This window comes from Sphaerodactylus townsendi, linkage group LG11, assembly GCF_021028975.2.
Source record: "Sphaerodactylus townsendi isolate TG3544 linkage group LG11, MPM_Stown_v2.3, whole genome shotgun sequence".
Taxonomy (NCBI): Eukaryota; Metazoa; Chordata; class Lepidosauria; order Squamata; family Sphaerodactylidae; genus Sphaerodactylus; species Sphaerodactylus townsendi.
In genome coordinates, this window is record NC_059435.1 from 35,817,036 (window position 1) to 35,843,107 (window position 26,072).

The 26,072-nt window shown below is 41.8% G+C and overlaps 1 protein-coding gene across 4 annotated transcripts in view; it reads left to right on the forward strand.

Moving 5' to 3' along the window:
• ZNF385D (zinc finger protein 385D) overlaps window positions 1-26,072 on the forward strand; it is a 447,875-nt gene that overhangs the window by 60,986 nt on the left and 360,817 nt on the right. Inside the window, exon 1 of one of the 4 annotated variants that reach the window (XM_048510765.1) lies at window positions 8,194-8,289. The exons of the other annotated variants lie outside the window; for them this stretch is intronic. The gene's annotated coding sequence lies outside the window, so the exon portion shown is untranslated. Of the gene's footprint in view, window positions 1-8,193; window positions 8,290-26,072 lie in introns of those variants that run through there. 4 annotated transcript variants of the gene reach the window in all.

A 26,072-nucleotide genomic window follows, 5' to 3' on the forward strand; every position in this document is an offset into this window, starting at 1 on the left:
GTTTTCTCTGCTTCCTAGCTTTTAGGCTTTTCACTACTGAACTATCAGATGAAACCTCTCAAATACTTCCCTACAAGCCAGTTTATTGAATGTGCTGTGTTATTGGAGTTGTCTGACCTCTGATACCATTGGCAAATTCATTTTGAGATATTCAGAACAATGTTCTTAATGTGAAGTTAGGTTAGGCATACAGCTCACCAATGACTTTGCCTAATAAGGAAGCCAAACAATTCTTCTCTGCTGCTTTGCAAGTTGCAACCATTTCTTAGAAACGATTGTAAAAATTGGAACTGTGCATATAGTGCTTCCAGTCTTCTGATACATTCTTATATCCAACCTTCCTAAAAAATAGGCCATTCTTCAGTGTGAGCTTCTTGTATGCTGCCCTCTTAACGTAAAATATGTCTCACATCAAATATATTAAATGAATAATAAAATATAAGCTTAGTACCAGAAAGTTTAAAAAGATGCAAGAAACTCAAAATGGACGATTAAAAAATACTTTATCCACAGAGTTTCTGCAGAGAAAGTATTTTATAATTGTCCATTTTGAGTTTCTTGCATCTTGCAGAAATGTTTCTGCAGAGGGATATTGATTTATGTCCTCAGAAAATGAATGTTTATCCTTGAATGCCTTTTAAAATATAATCTTACCAAACATAATTGAGTGTATAATGCACAGTAGCCTTTGGAATCCTGCAGAGTTTTTCTCAGATAAACGACGGCTTGTGAAGTAAATGCTCATAGGCTAGTTATTGATTTATAGAGAGTCGCTGTAGTTTTCACTTTCTTATGTTGCATTCTTGGTTTTCTTGAGTTTACAACGCAGAAGGGAAAATAAGTCTGCCTAGTTTACTTTCTGTTTCCAGATTCTTATCTTGTAGCCCCTATATTTTGACACATTATTTTTGCTCTGTAAAATTTTTTATTTTCTCCATGTTGGTAATTCTCTCTTGTCATTCATCTTACCCATTCTCTTTCTTTTGGAATATTCCATTTCTGAAGTCTGCCAGGAACACAGTATTACTCATAAAGTATCAATATTGGTCATAAAGATTATAAAAATGGTTTACAGCGGTCGTTATGTTATAATATTCTCTATATTGTTTCTGTCTATGCAAAACAGAATGCTCAGTTTGATCTTTTTCCCTATAGCATAAGTCAAAGAGAAGGACTTGCCAATAACTCTGAGGTTCCCCCGTAGTTATAATTATTCTAAAATGTCATCTGTGTCTCAATTTTTGCTGCCTTTTTGTTCTCAGACAGACTGAGGCATTTTCCTGACAGACAAAATATCCTGGGGATAAGGAGGTGAAACATCCTGGGTTGGGCATGGCTTCCGCATGGCTTCCAGGCCAAACTTGGGGCCGTCTAATGTATGGCCATCTCTAGTGCCCCTTTTCTCGGGAGTACATAGGATCTTTTGAGCTTCAGAAGCAAATAATGTAAGGCGTTCAGAATGGCATTACAACTTATTAAGTTCTTTTGCATCAGGTCAAATCTAGCCTTCATTTCATAATCAAATGGATTTTTAGCTTTCTCTCCCTTTCCCCCCCCTTTTTGTCTCCTTCCCTTCTTTCCTTCCTTTCTCTGTCTTCTCCCTATCTCTTTGGGTGAGGATACACTGCGTGGCAGTGTGTCTGAAAAAGATCTTGGGGTATTGGTGAACTGTAAGTTAAATTTGACCATCTATTGTGATGAAGTGTCAAAACGAGCTTAATGTGATAGTGAGGTGTAGCAGTGGGGGCATCCAGATCGCAAGAGGTGCGGGGGGGGGGGGGTGTGGAGTTTGAGAACTTTCTCCTTGTACTATTTTCTGTAAATACGCACCTGGTCTGTCTGTCTCTCTTTTTTTCCCCTAATGCTTTCCTCCTTGGTAACTGACTAGCCCTCTTTTTCCTTTCAAAGATATACTCCTCTCTTCCCTTGATCTTTTGACCTGTAATGTCTGCTTCTCCATCTATTGCTCCTTGTCCCCATTTCTTTTGTGTTCCTTTTCTCTTCATTGATGGCTTTTTAGATTGTAAGCCAGCAGGCAGAGTTAGACTTTTGAATTGTGCTTTTTGTATAGTGCCTGGATGATAGAATCTTTGTGAGGAATAAATATTATTAAAATAATTATCATGTATCTCTTCTATACTTGCTGGTGTTCATTGATTTCAAAAGAGAGACAATTTGTATGAAACATTAATCTGGAACACCAGAATATATGACTCGATTTTGCACCCAGTAACAAAACCAGTATTGCAACTGTTTTGGTTTATGTATTATTACTGTCAGATGATAAACTGGCAACTTCTTCCTCTTCTTTTTCATCTCCCTTCCCACTATTCTAGTAATGTGGTTGAAATTGGAATCTTCTCTTGCTTCATAAGTATAGTTTCCTGCTTTTCATTCTTTCTAAAACATATGGAAGATTCAAGTTTTTTTTAAAAAAAGAATATCTGAATTATATTACTAATGGTGTTCCAGATTATTGTTACATGAATTATCAACTTGCACCTTGCTATCTGGAGACCATACAGATGATTTGTGAATACATTATTGTGTAACAATTATAACAGCACTTTCAATCACAGTGACCTAAAGCAGTATTAAGTTGCAGGTGCTCTATGCAGGAAACAGCTGCTAATAATGATTCAGATTTCAACCCACAATGCCATTGTTGCAGGAAGTTTTATTGGATGTAGTTTTTGCACAGACCTGGAAAAATGTTGCATTCCTGTACATCTGAAGCAATTTTTAGGCAGGTAATCTGGAGGTTATTGTTTCTCTAGCACTTTGTGGAAAGGTGGACAGGAAATGTGTTGGCAGTTTGTTCTGTCCAAAGTGTGATGTGGATATGAGAAAGGGAACAGTCATTATTTTGGTTCCACTTACAGCCACACTAACTCTTCTTCCGTGCATGCATGTGATCAAGAGCCATATAGCACTTGAAAGGCTCCACTTATAAGAAGCAGTGCTGGACAGACTCTTTCTCTCCTGTCAGTAGTCAGCTGTGGGCATTGTTGCCTGCTGTCCCTTGAATTTAGCAAGGCTATAAGAAGGCTGGATTTGGGTCAGTAACTCCAGGCATTTCTACTTCCTCATCCTCCCCTAGGCTGCATTTGTAATTAATCCCATGACATATATTCCATGTACTGGCAGAAGCCTATGTCCTTATTTATTGTCGGTTAACACAAAACACCTAGCTGAGATGCTGTAAAAATAAAATGGAATATTTCACTCTCACTTTCGTGTGTGTGTGTGTCTATCTGTTCCCCCAGAAGAAGTGAAGATGCTGCTGCCCATGACTTAAAATTGATAGTGTAAGTTCCACTGCTGGAAAAAGCATTATAATTTCATGAATGTGGGAGTGAGCATTGTTTTTTCAGGAAGCAACATAATACTGCATAAAATTTCAACATTCTCAGACATCAGTACCGAATTTCTAGGGTGTTTGTTAATGTATGAAGGGCATAAATTACTAAATGTATAAATTGTCCATATAATATATATAATACGCATTGTAATATGTTAATGTATGCAGGGTGTAAATAATTTAATTCTCAATTGAGATCTTGGTTTGTGGCTCACTAAATCCCACATGCTGGGATTGGTATGGAGCATAAAAATGAATATATAAAACAGACTCATCTTTCAGGTTGGCACAAAAATCTTTCAAAAGATAAAGAATTAAAACCGTGACAGTTTATTGTGGTAGCCATTTTAAGGGAGCATTTCTTTTGCTCCCAATTGACCTTCACGAGGCACATGAAATGGCTGGAGCCAGGGCCCTGCACCTCCACCACGCCCCAGAACGCCCCCGGAAAACCCGCCATGCCCCAAGAATGCTCCCGCCATGCCCCTGCACCAACGCTTAGGTCCTAGTGCCATGGTGGTGAACCTATGGCACTCCAGATGTTCATGGACTACAGTTCCCACCAGCCTCTGCCAGCATGGCCAATTGCCTACCTAATTCTGTCTCCAAGGTGCCAGAACACAAGTGGAGCATTCTATAACAAAGCCAGTTCAAGAAATGGCAGATGAATTCACAAATCTGTCATCTTTATCCTGAAAAGGGTACAGGCAATCACAATTGCCTTTCCAGATTTCAACCCTTGGTTTCTGTCAGTAAAAGGCAGTGAGAGGGGGCAGAACTCTTTTCAGAGCTGGTTTGGTCTCCTAGTCTATCTCCGTTCTGTTCCCCCTGCACTAGAGAAGACCCATTGGAATCAGGCCTGGCAACAATTATTGTAGAAACTTACTATCACATGACATTGTGATTCATCCAGAGCTGGCAGCATGACAGCAGCCTCCACCAGGTTTTATGGGTAACTTGATACCATGCAATTTGCATCACTTAGACAGGTTTGGCAGAGGATAGTGGCCAACTTGATGCCATTCTACTAACTTGGCTATCACACAACTCACATGAGTGATGTGCTGCTGCAAGAAGAAGAGGAAGAGGAAGAGGAGGAGGAGGAGAAGGAGAAGAAGAATTGGATTTATATTTCCCCTATAGGAGACTCAAAGGGGCTTACAAACTCCTTACCCTTGCCCCCTCACAACAAACACCCTGTGAGGTAGGTGGGGCTGAGAGAGCTCAGAAGAGGTGTGACTAACCCAGGGTCACCCAGCTGGAATATACAGTCTAATCTGAATTCCCCAGATAAGCCTCCACAGCTCAAACGGCAGAGCAGGGAATCAAACTCGGTTTCTCCAGATTAGAGTGCACCTGCTCTTAACCACTACGCCATTGCTGCTCTGGAGAGTCTGCTGTGGGAGGAAAAGCTGAATGCCAGTGTAATTTTGTGGTTAATCAGATTAGGATCTGGAAGACCTACATTTGAATATCCACCAGCTCAGTGATCCTGAGCCAGTCACATGCTATCCAGTCTAACCTTCCTCACAAGGATGTTAAGAGGATAAATTGTAGGAGGAGATCATAATGTGAGCTACTCATAATGTGAGACTTATTAGAAAGGAGGTATAAATGAAGTAAATAATAAATAAAACTGAACCATGGGGGTGGGCAGGTTAAAGTTAGATTGGTTGGTGGCTGGGAAGAAAAGATGGAAGCAGGGAAAGGGGAGAGGAAATGGATGCTGCCGGTAGGAGAAAAGAAGGGAATCACAAAGGGAGTACTTGAGGTTCACGATTTGTAATAAATAATACAGGGTTCAATAATAATATATGGTAAAATAATAATAATATATGGTTCAGTCCAATATGCATCTGCCTAAATCATACGGTTACTTTACCAGATAAAATCTGGAAATGGCTGCATGATCGTGAATTACATAAAGGCCCACTTCCTCTTGTCCATCCCACCAGTTAAAATATGCCTCTCAAGCTCTGGTCTCTGTTTCCAACTTTCAGAAGTGATGTACGTGGTCACAAGAAATACATGCAATTCACTCTCTGCTGCATACAAAAAGTCAACCAATACATAGTTATGAAATTTATAATAAAGTGTCACAGTGCAATTAAAAACAATAATCACCTATTATATAAAGCATTCAAACACAGGAAGAAAATCACATCTCAATTCAAGACAACTTTTCTTAATATTCTAATCTCATTCTGAACAAGATGCTGAGAGTCAAGTATAATTATTCCAATACTCAACAAGACTTTGGAAGCCAAGCACAAGTGGTTTTCACGATAAAGGCCACTTTCAAATATTTTTCTTCAAGGCACAAAGCGTCCTTATCAACATAGCTTGAGTTGAATCACATTCCTGTGCTTTCTTGAGTTTGAAGCTGTAAACCATCCTGATAACCAAAGTGACTTGTGCTGCATTCATCTTGCATTAAAATATACATATGTTTATTTATATAATATACTTATATCACAAGATACACATTTTTTTCAGTAGTGACCCTTCACTTCTAGAATGCCCTCTCCCTTGAGGCTTCTCAGTGCTTGTATTTTACTCTTTGGGGCTCCAGACCAAAATGTTTCTGTTCACCCAGACTTTTGATTAAGGATTTGATATTTCAAAGCTATTTCAATCTGGACACTGAAATTTTAAGTTGTCAGTGGTTTGTTTTTATGCTCTTTGATTTTATTCTGACCTGAGTTTTATACTGGATTGTAATTAGTATCTTTCAAAGTTTTGTTTTTATTATTTTTATTTTGTTAGCCACATTTGGCAGGTTTCTGGAGATATGGCAGAAAAATCTTCTGAAGAAATAATAAACTATATGCATTGAGTTTTATGTGCATAGATCCTGTTTCACTCCCTGTGGTGGTGTTGGAATTGGGGGCAGGTAGAGAAGTCAAATGCACACTAACTTTAAGAGTATATAAGCGGATGAAAATGCTTGAGATATCTGATATTCACAAACATTGAATAAACACTGAATAAATGTAAACGTAATTTCTGCATAGAAAGGAAAAGGAGTTGTTGTGCCCAAGTGTCATACTGAGTGGGTATACCATTCAAGGTTCACAGGAGTCAACATTCTTAGAAAAGTGTAGCTTTCTTTAGGTTGTTGCTATATTTTTTTAGTGATTTCTTTTATTAACTTTTTTTCCCCTTGGCTATTTTTCACCCTAAATCCTTGTTGGAATTGTCATGCTGAGGCTGTATGCATTTTAGTGCATTTATCACCAATAAATGCTTTTAAATAATTTTTGTATCTAACTGAGATGAAAGCGTGTGGTATTTGGAGAAAGGAGGAAAAAGAAGCCTTCTTGCTGGGACAAATTACTAGAACTGGAGGAGGGTACATTTGTAGGAGAGAAGGTTGTTGTACATAAGGATATGCAATTGGCCATATTTTTCTATGATTATCAGTAATAGTTTGAGAGGCCCTCTGAGACCAGCTTTTCTTTTTGTCTTGATCCTGAAGTAAACCTAAAGTTATCCATTAAATATTCATGTTTCAACTGGGCAGTAACGTCTACCTTATTTCATTTGTTTGTTTTCTGACACTTGCTCTTTTTTGGTCCCAATATAGTTAGAACACATCAGGTGTATATGGCTTTATGAGTCATGCTCCAAAGATAATCTTATGTATCCATATGGATGCACAAATGCATATATTGTTAGATACATAATTTTTAAAGGGTTGTGTTGCCATTGCTTGTTTTGGAACACAGCAAGTCTGTAATATTACTTTGATACTTATGTACTGAACTTGCAGGTGTAGAAGATAAATGTGCCGACACCTGCCTCCAGCTGTTCTCTAGGTGGGCATTTTCATAGTGAGCACTGGCTGGGACCTGCAGCCCAAAGGGATAGAACAGTAGAGAAATGAGGCAATACGTTTTGCTGCTGTCCACTCAGGAAAAGAGTGACTGACAATGGAGCAGGGTAGACAATTATTCCCACCCCAGTAGAGGAGTAAGAGGCAGCAACTGATGTTCATGTTGAGTGAGCAAGCGTGTGACTGGCAGAAGCCATCCATGTATCAAGGAGAAAAGTACCAATCCCCATACTGACAACAGCAAATTGAGATGGCTAATGCTGCTTCTGCTGTAACCGAGATGTTGGTAATTGAGCCGGTGGCTGATAGTAGGAATAAACATTCTGAACATGGAGGATGTGCTGCATGTTTGAGTAGAATTACACACGTTCACTATGGATAGAGAAGCATGGTGTATGAGGAGCAATGTGTATCTAAAAATGCTGCTCCAAAGCCATGTTGTACTTTAAAGATCAACACCAGTACCTATGAACACAGCTATGTGGCAGCTCCACATACAGTACAATGCAGTAATCTAATCTCAATGTAACCAGGACATGCACCACAGTGGCCAGATATTTTCTGTCCAGAGAAGGCCATAGCCAGCCAAGCAGCCTTAGCAGCTAAATTACATTTTCACTTGCTTATTTAGGCCCAGGTCAAAGAGCAACTCCAGTCTATGAACCTGTTCGTTAAGGGGAGTGCATGTTTAACAGAACGTTTAACACCTTGAGTCACAGGTCAGAGTTTCTGCTCATCATTAGCTCTTCCACCTTACAAATACATCCACCTTGTTCGAATTAAGCTTCAGTTTATTATCTCACATTCACTCTAGTACTGTCTCTAGTCTCTGATTCAGGATTCTGCAGCCTCCCTATAATCAGCTGGAGACATGAAATAGAGTTCAGTGTCATCTGTGCATTGTGCTAGCCAAAATCTTGAGATAACCCCCCCCCCTTCGGTTTCAAACAGATGTTGAAAATCATGGGAGACCAGATGAAACCTTGTGGGATCTCAAAATCCAAGAGGCGGAGGCAACATGTTGGGTCTTGGTGGTGAGCCTTGGCAACTAACTGTCCAAGGATTCCGGAACCAAAGCCGGGCTAGTACTTTTGTATGTTTCTGCTTTACTCTTAGAACAAGTATCTATGTATTGTCTACACATAACATGTTCTTGCTCTGGAATTCCAATCTGGCTTTTAAATTTAATTCATTGATGCATGCTGGGTTTGTGTGTTTTACAAATAGCTCCTGTCATTCATTTGGCTCAGTTCATTAAAAGGAATGTGGAAGTTAGAGGTGGGGATATGAGACCATGAAATTCCAGAATAACAAAGGAGCAAAGCTGAGCTTTGATTAATAAAATTAGCAGACAAAATGTACAAATTCTCAAAATGACTGCATGTTTGAGTAGAATGACACATGTTCACTGGAAAAATGAGAATGGGAAGAAAGGTGGTGTGATTGACAAATATGATTTTATTTATGTGTGAGGGTCCTGCATCAGCTAGTAGCAGTAGAATGGGAGACTTGACTTTCTGTTAACACAAAAAGAAGCAAGAAGAAGAGAAAACTAGGAATCTCTGATTTACTTAGGGCTAGACACAAAGTAGGAGCTTTGTGGAAGCTGCAGTACTACAGTCCTAGCACTGCTCACGACCTGAGTTCAATCCTGACAGAAGTCAGTTTCAGGTAGTCAACTCAAGGTTGACTCAGTCTTCCATCCTTCCAAGGCTGGTAAAATGAGTACCCAGCTTGCTGAGAGTAAACTGTAAATGACTGGAAAAGACAACTACAAACCATAATCCCATAAACACAGTTTGCCTAGTAAACATTTTGATGTAACATCACCCTATGGGTCAGTAATGACCCAGTGCTTGCACAGGGGATTACCTTTACCTTTAGGCACAAAATACTGTCCAGTCCTTTCTAGTCAAAAACTAACTGCTTAGTCCAACAGAGCTCAGGTGTCCAGGTACAACACTGCTGCCGGACTAACACGCCACCTCCAGAGGGCTTCCAAGGTGATGTGTGGATTGGAAACTCCCTGGCCTCCTGAGAGCTCTTCATAGCCTGAAATGGACTCACTTATTTTGTACTTATTTTATCAATGACTTGTGGTTGTTCTAGGATAAAGTATTTAATCATTAGTGTGTAGCTCAAGATCATGGTGCATATTTCAAATATAGACAGATTCAGCTTTGTATTAGCTAAAGAGTTTTCATAGGGGCATTATGTTACAATCGTTTCTTCAGCATTAAGATAGTTGCTTATACTTATTTGCCAGTTACACATGATACGTGTACATCACTTTGATTAAATTTAACATAAATTATTTAGCGTGATTAGAACCTTTACATTAATTTTGTAATATGTGGCTTGGTGCATTATGAAATTACCATTACTGTAGAACCTTCTAATCTAATAACAAATACTTCACTATTCTGATGGCTGATCTTAAACTATAAAATTATGTTTCAGGTAAAGAATTAAATTCTGACGAATCCTTGATGATGATGTGACTTTTCCCTGACTATAGTCAATTGAAGTTTTACTATTACCAAGTAATTTCCCAAAATCTTAATGGCATTGTCAAGTATTGTTTTTCCTATAAAAGGAGTAGTAAATTCATATAGTATAGTGTAGTGACTAAGAAAATCTGACTCAGATCACTTTTCAGATATCAAATTCATTGTGTAATTTTAGGATGGACACTCAGTCTAACCTACTTTTAGATAGTGGTTGTGAGGAAGGATGGAAAAATTCTCTTCCCTATTTTATCCCTGTAATCTTTGGGGAAAAACTGACATACAAATATTACTATTAATATTAATAACTGTTCTAGGTCAATTTTGTTTCTTCTGTTTTGGCTGTAACTACAGTACTGCATCCTGCAAATAAGCTTAGCAAATTATTTTTATTTCCAGATTAATGTTAATGATTATATTGTAAACTTTTGTATAGAATATCACTCTCTTCTCAGATAAGCTTGCACTGCTGTCTCCTTTATGTTAACTTCTTGTTGATATGGCTAATTTACTAGAACTTTAAAAATAATAATACCACTTAAAAAGGAAATTGGTTACAAGTGGGGGCCTGCAAAACTTTCAGGGGGGATCCCATCTCCTTCCCCCATTGTGGCTCCAGGACCCACCACCTATCTTTATGCCACATCCTTCCCCCCTCTCCAGTTCCTCTATTGGTGGGCTCTGGAGTGGTTGCTGCCATGCTCCTCCGGATAGCACTTTTAAAAAAAATTGGAGGAATTTAACACCCCACCACCTTTTAAAGTTTTCATTTTTTTCTGCAAATGTGGAAGGTACTGTAAGTTTGAAGAAACATCTGTTGGGAGTCAGTGTGCTCCTATCTGCACATTTAGGTATCCATAGGTGGGGGCAAAGATGGAAATTAGATATCTAAATTATGGTAATATTAAGCAAATGTTGATTCAGAAACCAGCTTTGGTCTGATAAGCTTATGTTAAACCACAACATAAACCTATGTCAATCATAAAGAGACATTTGTAGATGTGTCTTTTTACTATGTTGACCTTTTGTAAGATTCTTAATTGAAAATTTAATGGAATGTGTATGATCAGTATAATAATGGAAAACTGTTACAGTTTATGCCCCCTACAACTATTGCTTTAGGGCAATCAGCTAAAAGCCTGTGTGACAGATGGATCATCATCTGACCCAGTGTCAGGAATTTCCATTGTAAACTAAACTCTCATCAATATCATCTGTCACATGGGAGCAGGAGGTTCCCTCGAAAATAATATAGCAGTGTCCCAATTTTCATGTTTTGCAATCAGCCAAAGCTAAAGAACTGATCTCTTCCATTTATATGCTTATACGTATATTTTTATTATATTGTTTCTTGGATAGCATCATAGAGATTTAATCGCGCTGCCAGTCTGTGTAACAAATTGCAGTGTATGCATTTTTATGTAATCAATAACCTCCCATTCTTCACAATTCAGGCTTACTGCTATTATGCAAAGGCTGCAAAAGGAACTCGAGAGTAAGTTACATTTCGTTCTTATAGTTCATATGGTTTGGAGTACCAGCCATAGCAAGTAATGTACATAGTATTCTTCCACTCAAAGTACATAGTATTCTTCCACCCAAAGAAATAAGATCATATAGTTGGGTTTGTATGGTTGCCTTATTGTACACCACTCAGAGCCCTTTGGGGGTTGGGCAGCATATGAAAATTAATAAATAATAAACATTAATAATAATAATATTTTGTGTGTTTCCAGTTTTTTTCTGACCCTGTGACATAGTTCTGCATAAGTTATATACAAGAGACCATTTTCCTGTAAATCTTCACATTCTTGTTTTTAACCCAGTTTTCTGGCCGTGAGCCAACACTTCTTTCATTGAGGAATGAAAGGCATTCTTCTTCACACTCAGGAGACTTTAGTGGGAAAATTGATCTAATTTGGCAAGTAGGTCACATTCACACTGACAAGTGTCATGGTTACCATGATTAACAGTATCAAAAACTGCTGACCATTATGGAGAGTCAACAGGGATGTATTTCCTCTGTCACTCTTCAGGTAGTGTTCATTCATCAGGGGACCAAAACCATTTCCATTCTAAAACTGGAATGGAATCCAGATTGAAATGTGTTCAGAAGCAAAGTATCATTCAGAAATGCCTGGACCTGAACCATCACCATTCTCTCAAATACCTTGTCCCGAAACATTTGCAACCAGATAATAATTGATAAAAAGGTTCAGAGAACGTGTCTTCAAGTAGGGACTTGCAACTGCCTATTTCAAGACAGCAGGAAGTGGCTGATATTTAGTACCTTCAGAAACAACCAGCTGCCCCCTTTTAGATAATGTCAATTGCCAAGATAGGCAAAAATCTTGACCATACAGGATACACTTCTCCAAGAATCCTGTTGATGTCTTTTGACTAAAATGTATCCATCAGGATGAATAGGATTTTTAGAAATGTTTAGTCTGTACAGTGTTAAAACTGGAGTCCAAGTCAGAGTGGATATAGCAATTTCATCTGCATAATACTTGACAGTGGGTTACTATAGCTGAAAAGTTTCCACAACCCTATAACTTATTCTTGCCAGCACAGTGAAGACAATTAAATAAGGCTGTTCTAAAAATTAAAAAAAGTTTAGCTTAACTCATGGCTCTGAAAAAGACTCTGTTTTAATATTCTACTTTTAAAGAAGACCTTTAAAGGTCTTATCCCATGTGCAACTCTTACCTTCCCAGTCTCTTTAGCTCTTCTGTCTTGGGAGGAAGCATCCTCACATTTAGAATAAATAGTTTGGACCCTTGTCTTTGTCCCATTTTGAAATGAGATGTCCTCCTGGAGTACGTGCAGAGTCACTTGCCTCAGATGATGACCTTAGCCCATGTTGGAGTTGCTGGCAGTGTCAACCCAATTAGAAAGTGTTGGAGTGTTTGGCCGTTTCCACACAGGCCAAAAAAGCCTGTAAAAGGATGGTAAAAACAGTGTTATAGGTGGAGACTTTGCACAGCCATCTCTGCAGAAATGATGCTGCAGCGATGTAGCAACGCTCCAGCGGGCCCACAATGGTTAATTCGAAAATCACTGACCGAGTGTGTCTTTTTAACAATGGTGCTCTGCAGTTGGTGTCATGCAAAGCACCCACCAGGAATCGGTGTTGCAGAGCTTCCCCCCCCCCACACAATGGTGGCCCACACTGGCCAATCCTGGTGCCAAATGCCTGTGACGTCTATCCTGGGGAAAAAGAACGGTGTTTGCAAAGCGCAGCCATGTGAAGTGCTGGGGTTCAGCCGATGCACTACCTGTCTATGGAGCACCCGCTTATGTGAATGCTCTGTTGCTGCAGCGTTGCCAATAACACTGATGGCACAACAAGTGGTGGGATTCAGCAGGTTTGCACCACTTTGGCAGAACCGGTTGTTAAAATGGTGCTTGTAAACAGCCAGTTGTTAAATTATTTGAATCCCACCACCGGAACTGGTTATTAAATTATTTGAATCCCACCACTGTGCACAACACTGTAATTGGCTCTGCAGAAATGACCTAAATGGGTGACTTCTGGAACTCTGATGGCAGTGGCAACCCTCCCCCCTGAAAATGGTATTAGTAAACATGTTATTGTTTCCAAATGCTGTCCCTCAGTCCCTTGATATTCTTACTGGTTGCACAAATTCTTGTTCCTTCTCTCAAATTAGAAGTCAACTCTATGGCAACATTACTGAATGTTTCATTCATGTTAACTTCATAAAGTTTATGCCAACTTTATAAAGAAGTTAATCAAAATTTACCAACAAAACCACAGTATTATAATTGAACATTAAGAATTTTTAATTATGTGAATTTATCCCTTCTGTAAACATTTCTTTGTATATTTTTTATCTATGCATCCTCCTGAAATTACCCAGAAGCCTGCACTGAAACTAGGTGGAAAAATAGAATTTCACCAAACAGAGGTGTGGGAACTCAAAAGAAGGAGAAGAAGTTTGGATTTATATCCCACCTTTCTCTCCTGTAATGAAACTCAAGGTGGCTTACAAGCTTCTTTCCCCTCCTTTCTCCACAACAGACACCTTGTGAGGTTGGTGGAGCTGAGAGCTGTGAATAGCCCAAGGTCACCCACCAGGAATGTAGGAGTGTGGAAACACATCTGGTTCACCAGATAAGCCTCTGCCACACCACAGTGGAGTGGAGAATCAAACCCAGTTCTCTAGATTAGAATCCACCTGCTCTTAACCACTATACCACACTGGCTCCCACTACTACACGATGCTGGCTCAGCATGGTAATATTATGTCTATTGCATGCTCAACAGAACTTCTCTGTCTTCTCTGTAGCCATCATTGCCAACTTGACAGGTGTCTGAGAAAGATTATGACTAGCGAACATAAAGATAGCATCACATACTTTAAGATATTTAATAATAAAATGGTTTTTATTTATTTATTTATTATAATCAATTTTATATACCGCCCCTCCCCCGAAGGGCTCTGGGCGGTGAACAACACAATAACAAACAATCACATTAAAACCTCATTTAAAACAGCGAATTAAACAAGATTACATCAGCATCCAGCATAAAACTTCGTAAAACTTTATAAACCCACCCTGGAAGAAACAAACCCAAAGAGCGGAGGGCCTCATAGAAATTAAGGGCCCAGAGTGTAAAAGGGGAGGAGGAGGGCGCACATCAGCGGCCGGCCCCTCCAAACCCTGGTGGAACAGTGCAGTCTTACAGGCCCTGCGGAACTCTCCAAGATCCCACAGGGTCCGGATAGCTGGTGGTAAAGTGTTTCATCAGGCAGGGGCCAGGGCTGTAAAGGTCCTGGCCCGGGTAGAGGCCAGCCGCATCATCAAGGGGCTAGGGACAACCAGCAAGTTGGCCTCTGCCGAATGCAGAGGCCGCAAAGGGACATATGGGGTAAGATGGTCCCGAAGGTATGAAGGTCCCAGCCGTGTAAGGCCTTAAAGGTAAGTACCCAGACCTTATGCGTTTTTCATTCACTTAGAAGATTAGGTAAGTGATAAAAATATTATTTCTGCTTTTACATTACTGATAATTGTTCTTTTCATCTTGAAAATAAAATGTAGACTGTACAAAAACTACATTTTATAAGGCAATATTTTGTAACAAGATAGTAGTTAACTTATCCTTTAAAAATAGATTCATAAGTTTTAAAAATTCAGTAATGGAGTATATATTTTGTTTATATGAAGTTTGCTGTTCATCTCACAACACCACTAATTTACTCATTTTAGGTATTAAAACTGGGAAAGATTCCTGTCTGAGATCTTGGACAGCCATGCATTACCTTTTGTAACTTGTTCTTAAGGATCTGGCCAAAATAATTCTAACTTTATTCATCCATCCAATATTTGTTGAGATAAGTAATTGATATTGTCCTTTATAGCAAGAAATATTTTTACAAGATCATTCAGTGAATTCTTGATTAAACTGGTGGGGGGAGGGGATTGGCAAGGAGGAATACAGTGGCAATACATTAGTATCCCTTGGACAATTCAATAAAAATAGATCTATCATATTTAAATCCCTCCTTCCTTCAGGGAGCACAGGAAATAGACATGTTCTTCCATTGTTACCACATCAACTCTGTGAAATTAGGTTGAACGCGCAGTCATTCCTTCAACTTCATGGGTATATGGAGATGTAAGCCCACATTTTCTGGGTTTGGTTTAATATTTGCTTTTTAAAGCTGTGAAAACTATTTCATGGAAAGATATCACAGATACATTATCAAGGTTTTCATACAGGATGAGAGGATCTGTAAGTACTAAAGAAATTGAAACATTTTTAGTTTAATAACTCAGTAATACATTTTGCTCAAATTAAAGTGCATGAAACAAGGAAAGGCTTCATCCTGCATGCTGTTGCCTTAGCTACCTCAGATGGAATTTGGGAATTATGAATTAGTGGACAAATGAGTTAGTGATGCTCATTGGAATCTGTGTTGTCTGTTTGCTTTATACTTCTTCTTTTGCACAGAGATTGCCCTTGTTACATTGGCAAATTACTTTTTTCTTAGTACGTTTCAATTTTGTACATTGAGATATTATTTAAATTTAATTGCAATGGCAAAACACACACAAAACTTTAGGTTAGGATTTTCTACAATTTTATGGATCAAAACTTTGAAAGTTTAAATTGCAATCAAGGCACTTTTCTGTTCCTGGAAAAAATGCACACCAGTGCAAAAAAGAAAAAAAAGAAATCTTTAAATGGCCAAAAGGTATCCTGAGGAAAGGGTCACTGCACATGAAATCTCACAACCACAGAAATATTAGGTGACATGCTGAGGCAGCAAGAGAACAGCAGCGTAAATATTTTTTGGTCAGTGAGGAATTATAAACATAGAAATTACTAATCAAGTGATTTGTGAAAAACTGTTGAGGACAGTATATTTATGTTGGTACCAAACGTGTACTAGAGTGAAGCCAGTTTCTTTGAGCGAGTACGCTTAATTTATACAAGGTAAGATACTGAGGTTTATTTCAAACCCATTGTTAGTTTTATTCTGAATTAAGGAGGTCTTGAGGGTTAGCTATGTTAATCAGTTCCAGAAATAAATTAGTCTTTTGCCACCTTAAAGACTAAAAATAAACTGAGATACAAAATTTAGTGGGTCATTTGCAAGACTCTTGCCCGAGAAAGATATGTATGTCATTAATGTGCCAGAAAACTTAATGTACTATATAGTTTCAGACTGGAAATTAATGGGTTATGTAAGGAAACAGGAGTGAATGGTGGAATGATAATCTGCTTAAATGTAATTTATTGCATTATTTAACTTTTAAAGTTTGTAATTATGCCATATGCGGCAATATGCACCTTTTTAACTGATTAGATTTACTTCAAAGTAAACATTCGTAAAGTTGTATTGCAAATGCCTAAATACTGTGACAGCAAAACACCCGTACTGAAAGAACTGTGTTTAATATGTTAGAACCATATGAGGTATTGAATTTATTCTTGTTTACTTATCTGAGTACTTTATTTTGACAGGTTGTTCTTTTGTTTCTACTAAGTGTTCTATAAAAAAAAGATGTTTAATCATTTTATTCACAAAATTGTTGTTTCAGTTCTACTTACTCCATGTGCTATTTCTCCACTGTAAAGTCATAAAGTATAACTCTTGTCATAATGATTTCATGTCTGTTTCGACAATCTGCGTAGTCGCTATCTGGTATAATTCCTCCTTGTACACAGTCTGACTCGTACTCCAAAGTAGAAGAAAGGATTGTGGCTATTTGGCAACGCTGTTGAATGTATCCATTCTTCCCCCCCCCCCCCCACACACACACTTTTCTTCAACTTTGGGTCTGTCTTGTTACAAAAGAGAATTCTGTGATGATAAATAGCATGAGAAAACAAACACAACCAAACTCTTGTCTATTTAATTAAATAGTAGTAATGTGATGTAGGGTGCTTTTACTGTCACAGTGACAGGTGTTTGAATATAAAGTTGAAGCCAGTTTAGTGTGACCGTTTGAATTGCAAATTGGGCTGTAATTTTTGTAAGGTGAATGTTCAAAATTTTGTTCTTTTTGCACTTATTTTACATGTCACAAAATCTATTGTAATCTGTCCAGCTAGCCAGAGTTGTATAGATGCAATGACATGTGAAAGATGTCATTAGGCTTGCTGAGGATTGCTTTGTGGACAACAATATGATTCAAAATAGACCGCTGGACTCCAACATAGTGGGTTACAAGCGTTGAACCTATTTTTTCTCCATGAGTCATTGGGGACATCAAAGCTAATTGCAATGCTCTATCACTCCCCTGTAAATTAGCACAAATCTGTATATATAAAAATCTAACAGTGTGTTTGTCCCTGATGGTCTCCCTCAGAAGCTGCTGGACAGATTGCCCCCAAATTTTCACAGGACGTCCCTCACTGTTGCGAGCAGGTAATCGGACCTTCAAATCGCTGAAAGTCCATACCTGAGCCAGGTAAAATGTCTTTTTCCTGGCACACCAGGCCATGAAGCTGGCTGTGTTTAACTGTCACCCTTAGAATGTTCGTGCAGCATGTCTGTGGCCTGAGGGCTTGGTATGAGGACTTAGAATGTTCGCGCAGATGGCCAGAGATGAGCACTTAAAACAGTAAATAGGTAATACTGTTAGGTAATGCGAGTGGAAGTGAAACACATACACACTTTGCCATGTGAGACGTCAGGTGGGGTCCTCCCCCCTCAGACGCAGGTAAATTTCACTCTCTGTGCCTCATCCACTGCTACCACACAATACACATCCAGCTCATCCTCACACACCTCACTCTGCCCTCCCTAACATCTAACCACCACTTACCCACTTCCTCACCCATATTCGCCACAGCTCTCTTTTACTAAAAGCAAGCTGGAGTTTGCCTTTTTCTTCTAAGAAAATCCGCGGGGTGGGGGCGAACCAACACTACCGGCTCCGCTTCTTTTGCATGTGGCCCTTTAAGAACCCAGGGAGCTGGCCTCAATCTGAGCACCTCACCACCCTGCCTCTGCTGACTGACTGGGATAGCCTCCTTGCCCCAGTTTTGCCTTACCCAAGCCAGGACTGTGCATGTCAACCAGCCTCATGGACAGCGGGATTCGCACTCTGGGCAGTTCAGTTGTGGAATGGAAAGGATTACCTTATACTAAAAAAACAAGACAGCACCATATAACGATGTGCATTGAAAAGGGAAAGAGGGATTCCATTTGACCACCCCAAAAGGCTATGCTGGAGATCATTGGACCTGTGATGAGAAGGACAATTGCCACAGCAATGTGTGGCCGGGCCTGCTAGTATTAAATAGACCTAAGATGGCGTCCGCACCGGAGCTCAGCAGCAGAGCTCCGCTACAAAAAATTTTTTAACTTCAAGTTCCACCCGTTTTTAGCCTGGAGTAAGACTTCTATCCACCTCTATTAATTCTTACACCTTCTGGGACTGCAGGGAAGCCTGTACGGCCGTTGGGAGAGTGCAATAAGAACGCCGGGAGAGTGCTATAATATCGTCGGAGAGTGCAATAATATCATAACATAGCAGCCGGGAGCCTGGGATACAGCGAAGTAAGCTGAACTCAGCTGAACTCAATTGGACTTATAGAACTAATCTGAAATATACCGAGCGGCCGGAATGAGGTACCTGACTCTTCGCTTTTTCCATTTGCCTTGCCTGTGCCCCTGTGAGAGCTTTTACTCCCTTAGCCGGGACCCCTGTGGCGTCCTTCCTCTCGGAGTCAACGGGCCGGTGTTTGGGGCTGGGGCCAGCGGGCAGTCGGATAGAGAGGGGTTTCCCCCTCCTGTCCCTTCTACGCGGACTTGGCCGAGCTGGGAACCCCGCGGCCAGAGAGAGTTGGGCGCGGCGCATTTAGTGCCTGAAGCCGGAGCCGGAGTCGGAGTCTCGGGGCGACGCTGGGGATCGGTGGCAGAGATTCCCTTCCACTCCTTAGAGTGGACGTCACCAGCTGGGATCCTTTGTGGCGTGGCGCCTGTAGCGTGGCGTGACACATCGGAGAGGAGCATAACATCCAAAAAGAGACTCGGAGAGTCCTGGTGGCTGCGACGTCAGGAGTTAGTGGCAGTGACTCCCTTCTACTTTCCAACATGGACGCCGCTAGCCAGAGACTCCCATAGGGAAACAACGTTAGACACGGCGGAGGCAGTGCCGCACTCTGCCACAGGTGGCAGTAGAGAGACCGGCCTGGTGGTCACGTTTGGTATTGCGGGTGCCACACTTCCAACGCTTAGACAGCCCAGGACACTTATTTTACAGCAGTGGCTGTCATCACGGTTTTATACCCATCCAGAGAGAACTTGGGCAGCGAGCCAGGAAATTGGACGCTCTCAGTGGTACAATTGGTGGAACCTACTGGAAAGGCCAGCTACACGGGCATTTGATGACACCATTGCCCTCCCCAGGACATGTGAGCCAGCAGTGAGAGGGCTGGGCAGGACACGCCCTGGGAGACTATCTCCTTATTTAATATTTGTCATCTTAGGGCTAGCCGGGTTAGCCGGTGGCAGAGGCTTTCTGATCATCACCTGGACTATAACCCTAGATTACCAACTTGCAAACCTTCCATTGGACCAGCGCCTGTACGGCTGGCTCGGGTGGTGTGAGCCCCGGACCTACCGTTTGCAGAGCAGAACGTCCATTATAGTAGGGTTTACTATTACTACCACCATCCCCACTGGGAGCCTCGGCGGCTATAGTAACACCCTAGAACTCCCCTCATTGTCAATTGGCACCCCCGATCTGCAATCTCCTCCCCTCCAACTTTCTGTTTACTGTTGATTAGATTGTATGAACTATATTGTTGGTAGGAATTGTAGGTAGCTATTAGAATTGAATTGTATAAATTGTGGGTAGTTTATCAGAATCGAATTTGTATTTATTTTTGGCTTAACCTGACCTGTCTCTTAGACCAAGGTCCTTAGATTAGATTAGATTAGATTAAGGTTGATAGGGTAGGATTAGCTTAATTAACTGTGTTAGATATTATTCTGTGGGGTGTTAGCCAGGCTTTTTAGACAGAGGGGAGGTTGGCAGAGTCATGGGGGCACCAACTTTGGGGCTGGGGATCCCTGTATTGATGGGACGGGGTAGATATTGCGGTAGGCGGCGGCCATATGATAGAAGACACACGAGATATAATTATGCTCGCCTGCCTTCTGACCTCCGACCTATCCCGAGAAACGATGGTGGCTGGGATCAGGGACACTCTGCTTCGTCTTTGGTGCTAATCAATGCCAGGTCCATCAATAATAAGACCGCAGTGCTCCGAGACTTTCTCGGAGCCCAACAGGTGGACCTGGCATGTATCACCGAGACCTGGGTGCGCGAAGGTGAGACCGTCGCCTTAGGCGAGGTCGCGCCCCCGGGTTTCGCATGTCTTCACCAATCGCGAACACAGGGCCGGGGCGATGTAGCACTGTTCATCCGCGGAATCTATTCCCTTTTAGGGCAGTCCCGGCCCCGGGAGGTCACCGGCATAGAATGTGTCAGCCTGGGAGTGGTTGGCCCTGAGAGGCTGGCCGCTTCTCCTAGTAGTACCGGTCGCCTAGCGCGACCGGGAAGCGGGCCTGCCACAGCTGCTGGAAGGTGGTGTAACCGGACTGGGCGCTCGCGGTTCCTGCTTATTGTTTTGGGGGACTTCAACACCCATGTCGATGCCGCCTCATGTACAGGCGGCTCGCGGACTCTAGTGTCATCCATGGCTATCACGCTTAGGCCTCTCCCTAATAAATTCTGGCCCCACTCCGCTTGAGGCTGGAGGCACACGCTGGATTTGGTCGAATTCGGTCGGGTGATAAATCTTGGTCGCATCCTCTACTGAAAGAGTGCCATGGTCCGACCACTATGCTCCCTGGAAGGTCCGGGTGGACTTTGCCGCATCAACCGCAGTCTAGGCGACGGGCCGGTATTTATGTTCACCAGCGGCGGAGACTTATGGGATTCACTTTGGTTTCCTATGGAGGAATGCTCTGCGGGACCCTGAACTCGCCGGCACGCTTCTTTCGATGAGCAGGTGGAGGACTGGAATTCCCGGCTCTCCGATGCCATCGGATGCCGTTGCTCCCTGGCGCCTCTACGTCCCCGGCGTCGCCCGCGCTACCCGTGGTATACAGAGGAGTTATACAAGGTACCGCATGAAGTGGGAATCTTAGACGTCTAGAAGCGAAAAGTGGGGAGAAAACTTCCGTGACGGTAAGCTGGCGCGCGAACACCCTATAGGATGCTTATGAAACTAGCTCTGCGAGGTGGCGTATGTAATGGCGAAGGGAAGGTAATTGAGAGAGTGGTGTTGGAGCAAGTTTCAAGATTTTTTCTGGATATGACACCTGATCGGCTTTTGACCCCTTCCAGTCCGGCTTCCGTGGCTGGGCATGGGACGGAGACTGTCTTCGCGGTTGCCGTCACAGATACACTCCGCGATTCAGCTTGACCAGAGCCGGATCGACGCTGCTGGTGTTGTTAGATCTCACCGCGAAGCGCTTGGATGTGGTCGACCACGCACCTTTGACCCACCGCCTGGCTGCCTTCTGGAGTGCGCAGCAGGGCACTGTCCTTCAATGGATTGTCTCGCTTCTCCAGGGCCGAGTCAGCAAGCTGCCAGGTGCGGGGATCAAGCCTCCTGGAAGTGCCCAGCTTCAATGGTGGTGGGTACCCCAGGGGGGCGCCATTATCCCCGCCAAGCTATTTAATATCTATATGCGACTCTTGCTCAGCTGGTAATGGAGTTTCGGGACTGGTCTGTCATCAGTATGCATGATGACACGCATGCTCGCTCTCTGTTGATGGAGGGTGGAGCAGCCGCCGCCCCGGCGGCTCTACAGCACTGCTGGGAGGCGGTCGCTGGTTGGTTAGGCGGCAAGAGCAGGTTAAAACTGAATCCGCCGAAGACGCGAGATCCTCTGGCTCTGGCCGTGGGTGGGGAAGGGTCTTTCCAGCCAGCCGGTGTGGGAGGGGGCCATTTTGGCATTGACCCTCCGTCCCCAAGCAGCCACTGGGGAGGTCCACCTGGATTCGTCTCTTCTGTCAATGGAGACCCAGGTGGCTCCATACAACCCGGGCTGCTTGACCTTTTTTCCACCTTCACAGGCCCGGCGGCTGGCGCCCTTCCTCTTCCCAAAAGCCCGGGACTCTACAACCACTGTGATCCATGCAACGGTCATCTCCAGATTAGACCTGATTGTAACTCGCTTCTCTACGCTGGCCTTCCTGGCGCTTGGATCCGCCGAGACTAAAGACTGGTCCAGCATGCATGCGGCGCTGTCTGCTTGCAGGTAGCGCCACCTGGCAAGCATATTCAACCTGCATACTGCTGCCAGGCTGCACTGGCTCCCCGGTGGAATTCCAGATCATCTCTCCAAGGTGCTGGTATTGACCTTTAAAGGCCCTACGCTGCCTGGGACCGGGTTATCAGGATCTTCGGTGACCGCATCACCCCATGTCGTCCCTGCACCGCCTCTCCCGATTGGTTGAGGCCAATTTACTGGTGGTCCCTGGCCCCTCTGTGATAATGCGGCTGGCCTTCCACGGGGCCAGAGCCTTTACGGCTCTGGCCCCGCCTGCGTAAAGAACACCCTCTTCCTCCAGTTGCCATCCGACCCTAAGCGGGACCTGGAGTGAGTTCCGCCAAGAGGGGCCTGTAAAGGATCGGAGTTAATTTCACTGGCCTTCGGAGGAACCGGCCGCTGATGGTGCCCCGCCTCCTGCCTCGGCCCCGACTTACCTGGGCCAATTGTCATCTCAGACTTCCGCCATCCCCTCTTTTTAGAGAGAGGGAGGAATTTTTAGATTAGAATGTCGGACGCTTTCTCTCCCTCTTTGGGAAAGGGAAGGTGAATTAGCAACAGTAGATCACTCGAACAGCTATTTATTTTACTGTAATTCTATTACATATTATTATTTATTCAGGAAGCGTTAAGTTATGGTCATCGCTGCTTTTAAATGTTTTAACTGCCTATATTGTTTTATTTCTGCTGTACACCGCCCAGAGCCCTCCGGGGATGGGGCGGTATAAAAGTTTTAAAAATAAATAAATAAATAAATAAAAATAAAATAAATAAAAATGGATCATGAGAAGCATGAATGGAACAAGAATAATGTGTTGAAATAATTTAATAGAATTGTTGATCCTGTCATTAAGAGAGATGGAATACAAACTAATGACAATCAGAATCCTATGTGGAATAACTTTTGTGGTACACCACATGTAAGTATCAGGAAGTAACTCACAATACTTCCTGCTGTATGCCCAAATAAAGGTCCAGACTCTTCATGATGAGATCTTGTCTTGCAGGTTACCATAATCATCTGTAGTGGTCTCTAAGTGGTAAGCAGAATTTTTCTGTGTGTTTTGTGCAGGTATACGGTAAAGTGCTAATTTGTTATGAGCCTTGTGGAAAGTGGTCCATTCATGTTTTCCAAGGGAGAGAGTTAACTTAGGTTGTTGACCAGTTGAGAAAAGAGATGCTCTAGGACATCACATGATTTTGGTGGTCTCTATTTAATTCATTGGAAAATATGAGTGATGTAACATATTTTTCTTTGATGGGCTATTGCAGCAAGGGTAGGGAGATGTAACATCTGTGTGAAGTAGCCATATTTTCAGCTGCTTTGAAGAACTTCCTTGTGCAGTGTTGAAACTGGATCACATTGGAGAGGCTCCCAAACTGAAAATTTAGCATATGAATAATACCTGTTTACTCTGAAAGTGTGATTTACAAATCTTCCCTTTCAGAAAAATTTCACATAACAATGTTCCTGTAGATATTAAAGTTATTCCATATGAAACAACTTACCGACCCCAAGATGTAACTGGTTTTTTTGCTTTTGTTAAACTCGCCCACTGAAGATATTAGCTTGGATTTAAGCAATTCCTATTTTACTAAAGCTGCTGTTCCATCTTCTTTTACTGCTGCATAAAAAACAGCAGTATTTTTCTGCATTTCTGTATAGTCAGGTAAACCCTGAGAATGTTCAATATATTGTTACTTTCCACGATATGGATGCTGTCTCTTTAACAATCTGATGATGCAACTGTTTTGGACAGAACCAATCTTACAAGTACCATCCTGAATGTCCATCCTTGCATAGAAGTCACATCTGCCAGAAATTTAGTCCAGCCAAAGTAATACTAGAATCAGTGTAGGCCAACAGGGGAGACCTAGGCCCCTTCCGCACACGCAAAATAATGCATTTTCAAACCACTTTCACAACTGTTTGCAAGTGGATTTTGCATTGAAAGCAGTTTGAAAGTGCATTATTCTGCATGTGCGGAATGAGCCATCACTGGGAAACCATCACTGGTTGTATCCCAGATCTCCCAAGGGGTAGTCAAAACACAGTTTTAAAAAAATGAGATAAAGTTTCAGTCATCCCAGACTCACGTGCACATAATCTACCTTTGAACAGTACTCCTTGGAATTTATCCACCAAAACAGCAGAGGGGGAAGTATTTAGTCTAGCTGAAAGAATTTGGGGACAGTCAGTTGATGGAAATAAGATGGAAGGGCAAGATCCTAAAAAACAGTATATCTCTTCGACCCCTGCAAAGAGCTGATTGATGGACCAATAAACAGGAGGAACAAAGGTACAGCCCTAAAAACAAAAGTTTGAATTCAGAATGAAACTTCCAATGCAAGGCAAGGATTTAACTGTCATGAGAAAGAGGTCTGAGGAAGAAAACTACCAGTATCTTCAGAAAACAAGATCTCCATGTAAAAGTGAAAAACCAGCTTCCTGTGATTCCACAGATCCCAAACCCAGTTCTAGTCATAAAACCACAGAAGCAACACAATATACAATTACAAGTTTTTGTAATACTCTAGGGTGACAGTTATTAGGTTGCCTAGTAAGAACTCTAAAGTATCATAGGAAAGGAAAAACTCCAAGTTATCAGTAACTTTTGTGACTTCTGAATGATTGAACAACTGGCTTTGCTGTATGGAAGTATTTTGAGATCTTCACATGGAGCTGAGTCAAGTCTCTGAATGGCCACTTGAGTCCTGGGCACTACTACACTGCCAGTTGTAAAGACTGGCATTAATTAAGACCCAGCAAATCATCTGTTTGGAGCATGCAGGGTGTAACAAATATAGACTCTTAGGCACATTCAGGCAGTAGAATTTTGAAAGCCCAAAGGGTTAACATGGAACTCCATGTGATTGGCTGGAGAGAACTGCAGTGTGTTCTTAGCCAGAGCACTGAGAGTTCTAAGGGGAAAACTGATTTGAACATCAGAGTGAATGGTTGTTCTGTTGTAGCTCCATTCTCTGGAGGCTGAGGGCCAGTTCTAAGTGAGCTGACCTACTCTAATTAAATGCCAAAAATGACATATTTAAGTTAGGGAATCTGTGCCAAGGACCTGGAGTTAATCATAACACTGATTAAAAACATTGATGGCTTGGTTTGTTTTCTCTGAGGAGAACCCACCTAGATATGGGACAGTGAAGCTCCTGAAGGCAGTTTAGTTGATAAATATTCAAAGGATTGGGTTTCCTGGAGGAAAGCTGCAAGTCCTTCTCTGATAATCACCATATGATATAGACTCTTATTGAAGAGTTAGTCTTTGAGGAACTGTGTAGGTTATACTTACCTGAGGGTAGAAATTAAGGTTTTATTAGCACACTAACTAGAGAGCCAAACAGAAAACTGAACACCTATCCTGGTGGGTCCTTAGTTTCTGGTGAATTTAACTGACTGTAACAACTTGAAGGCAACTGTATGAACCTTGTATCAACTGTAAAAACATACTGTAACAACATGTAAAATAGTAACCTCTCAGAAACCAGCTTCTTGTATACAATTTCAATTTTATTCTTTGCCAGAAAGACTTCCTGATTCGTTTCTTGTAAATAAAAATGTTTGATTCTTTGTTTAAATGCTACAG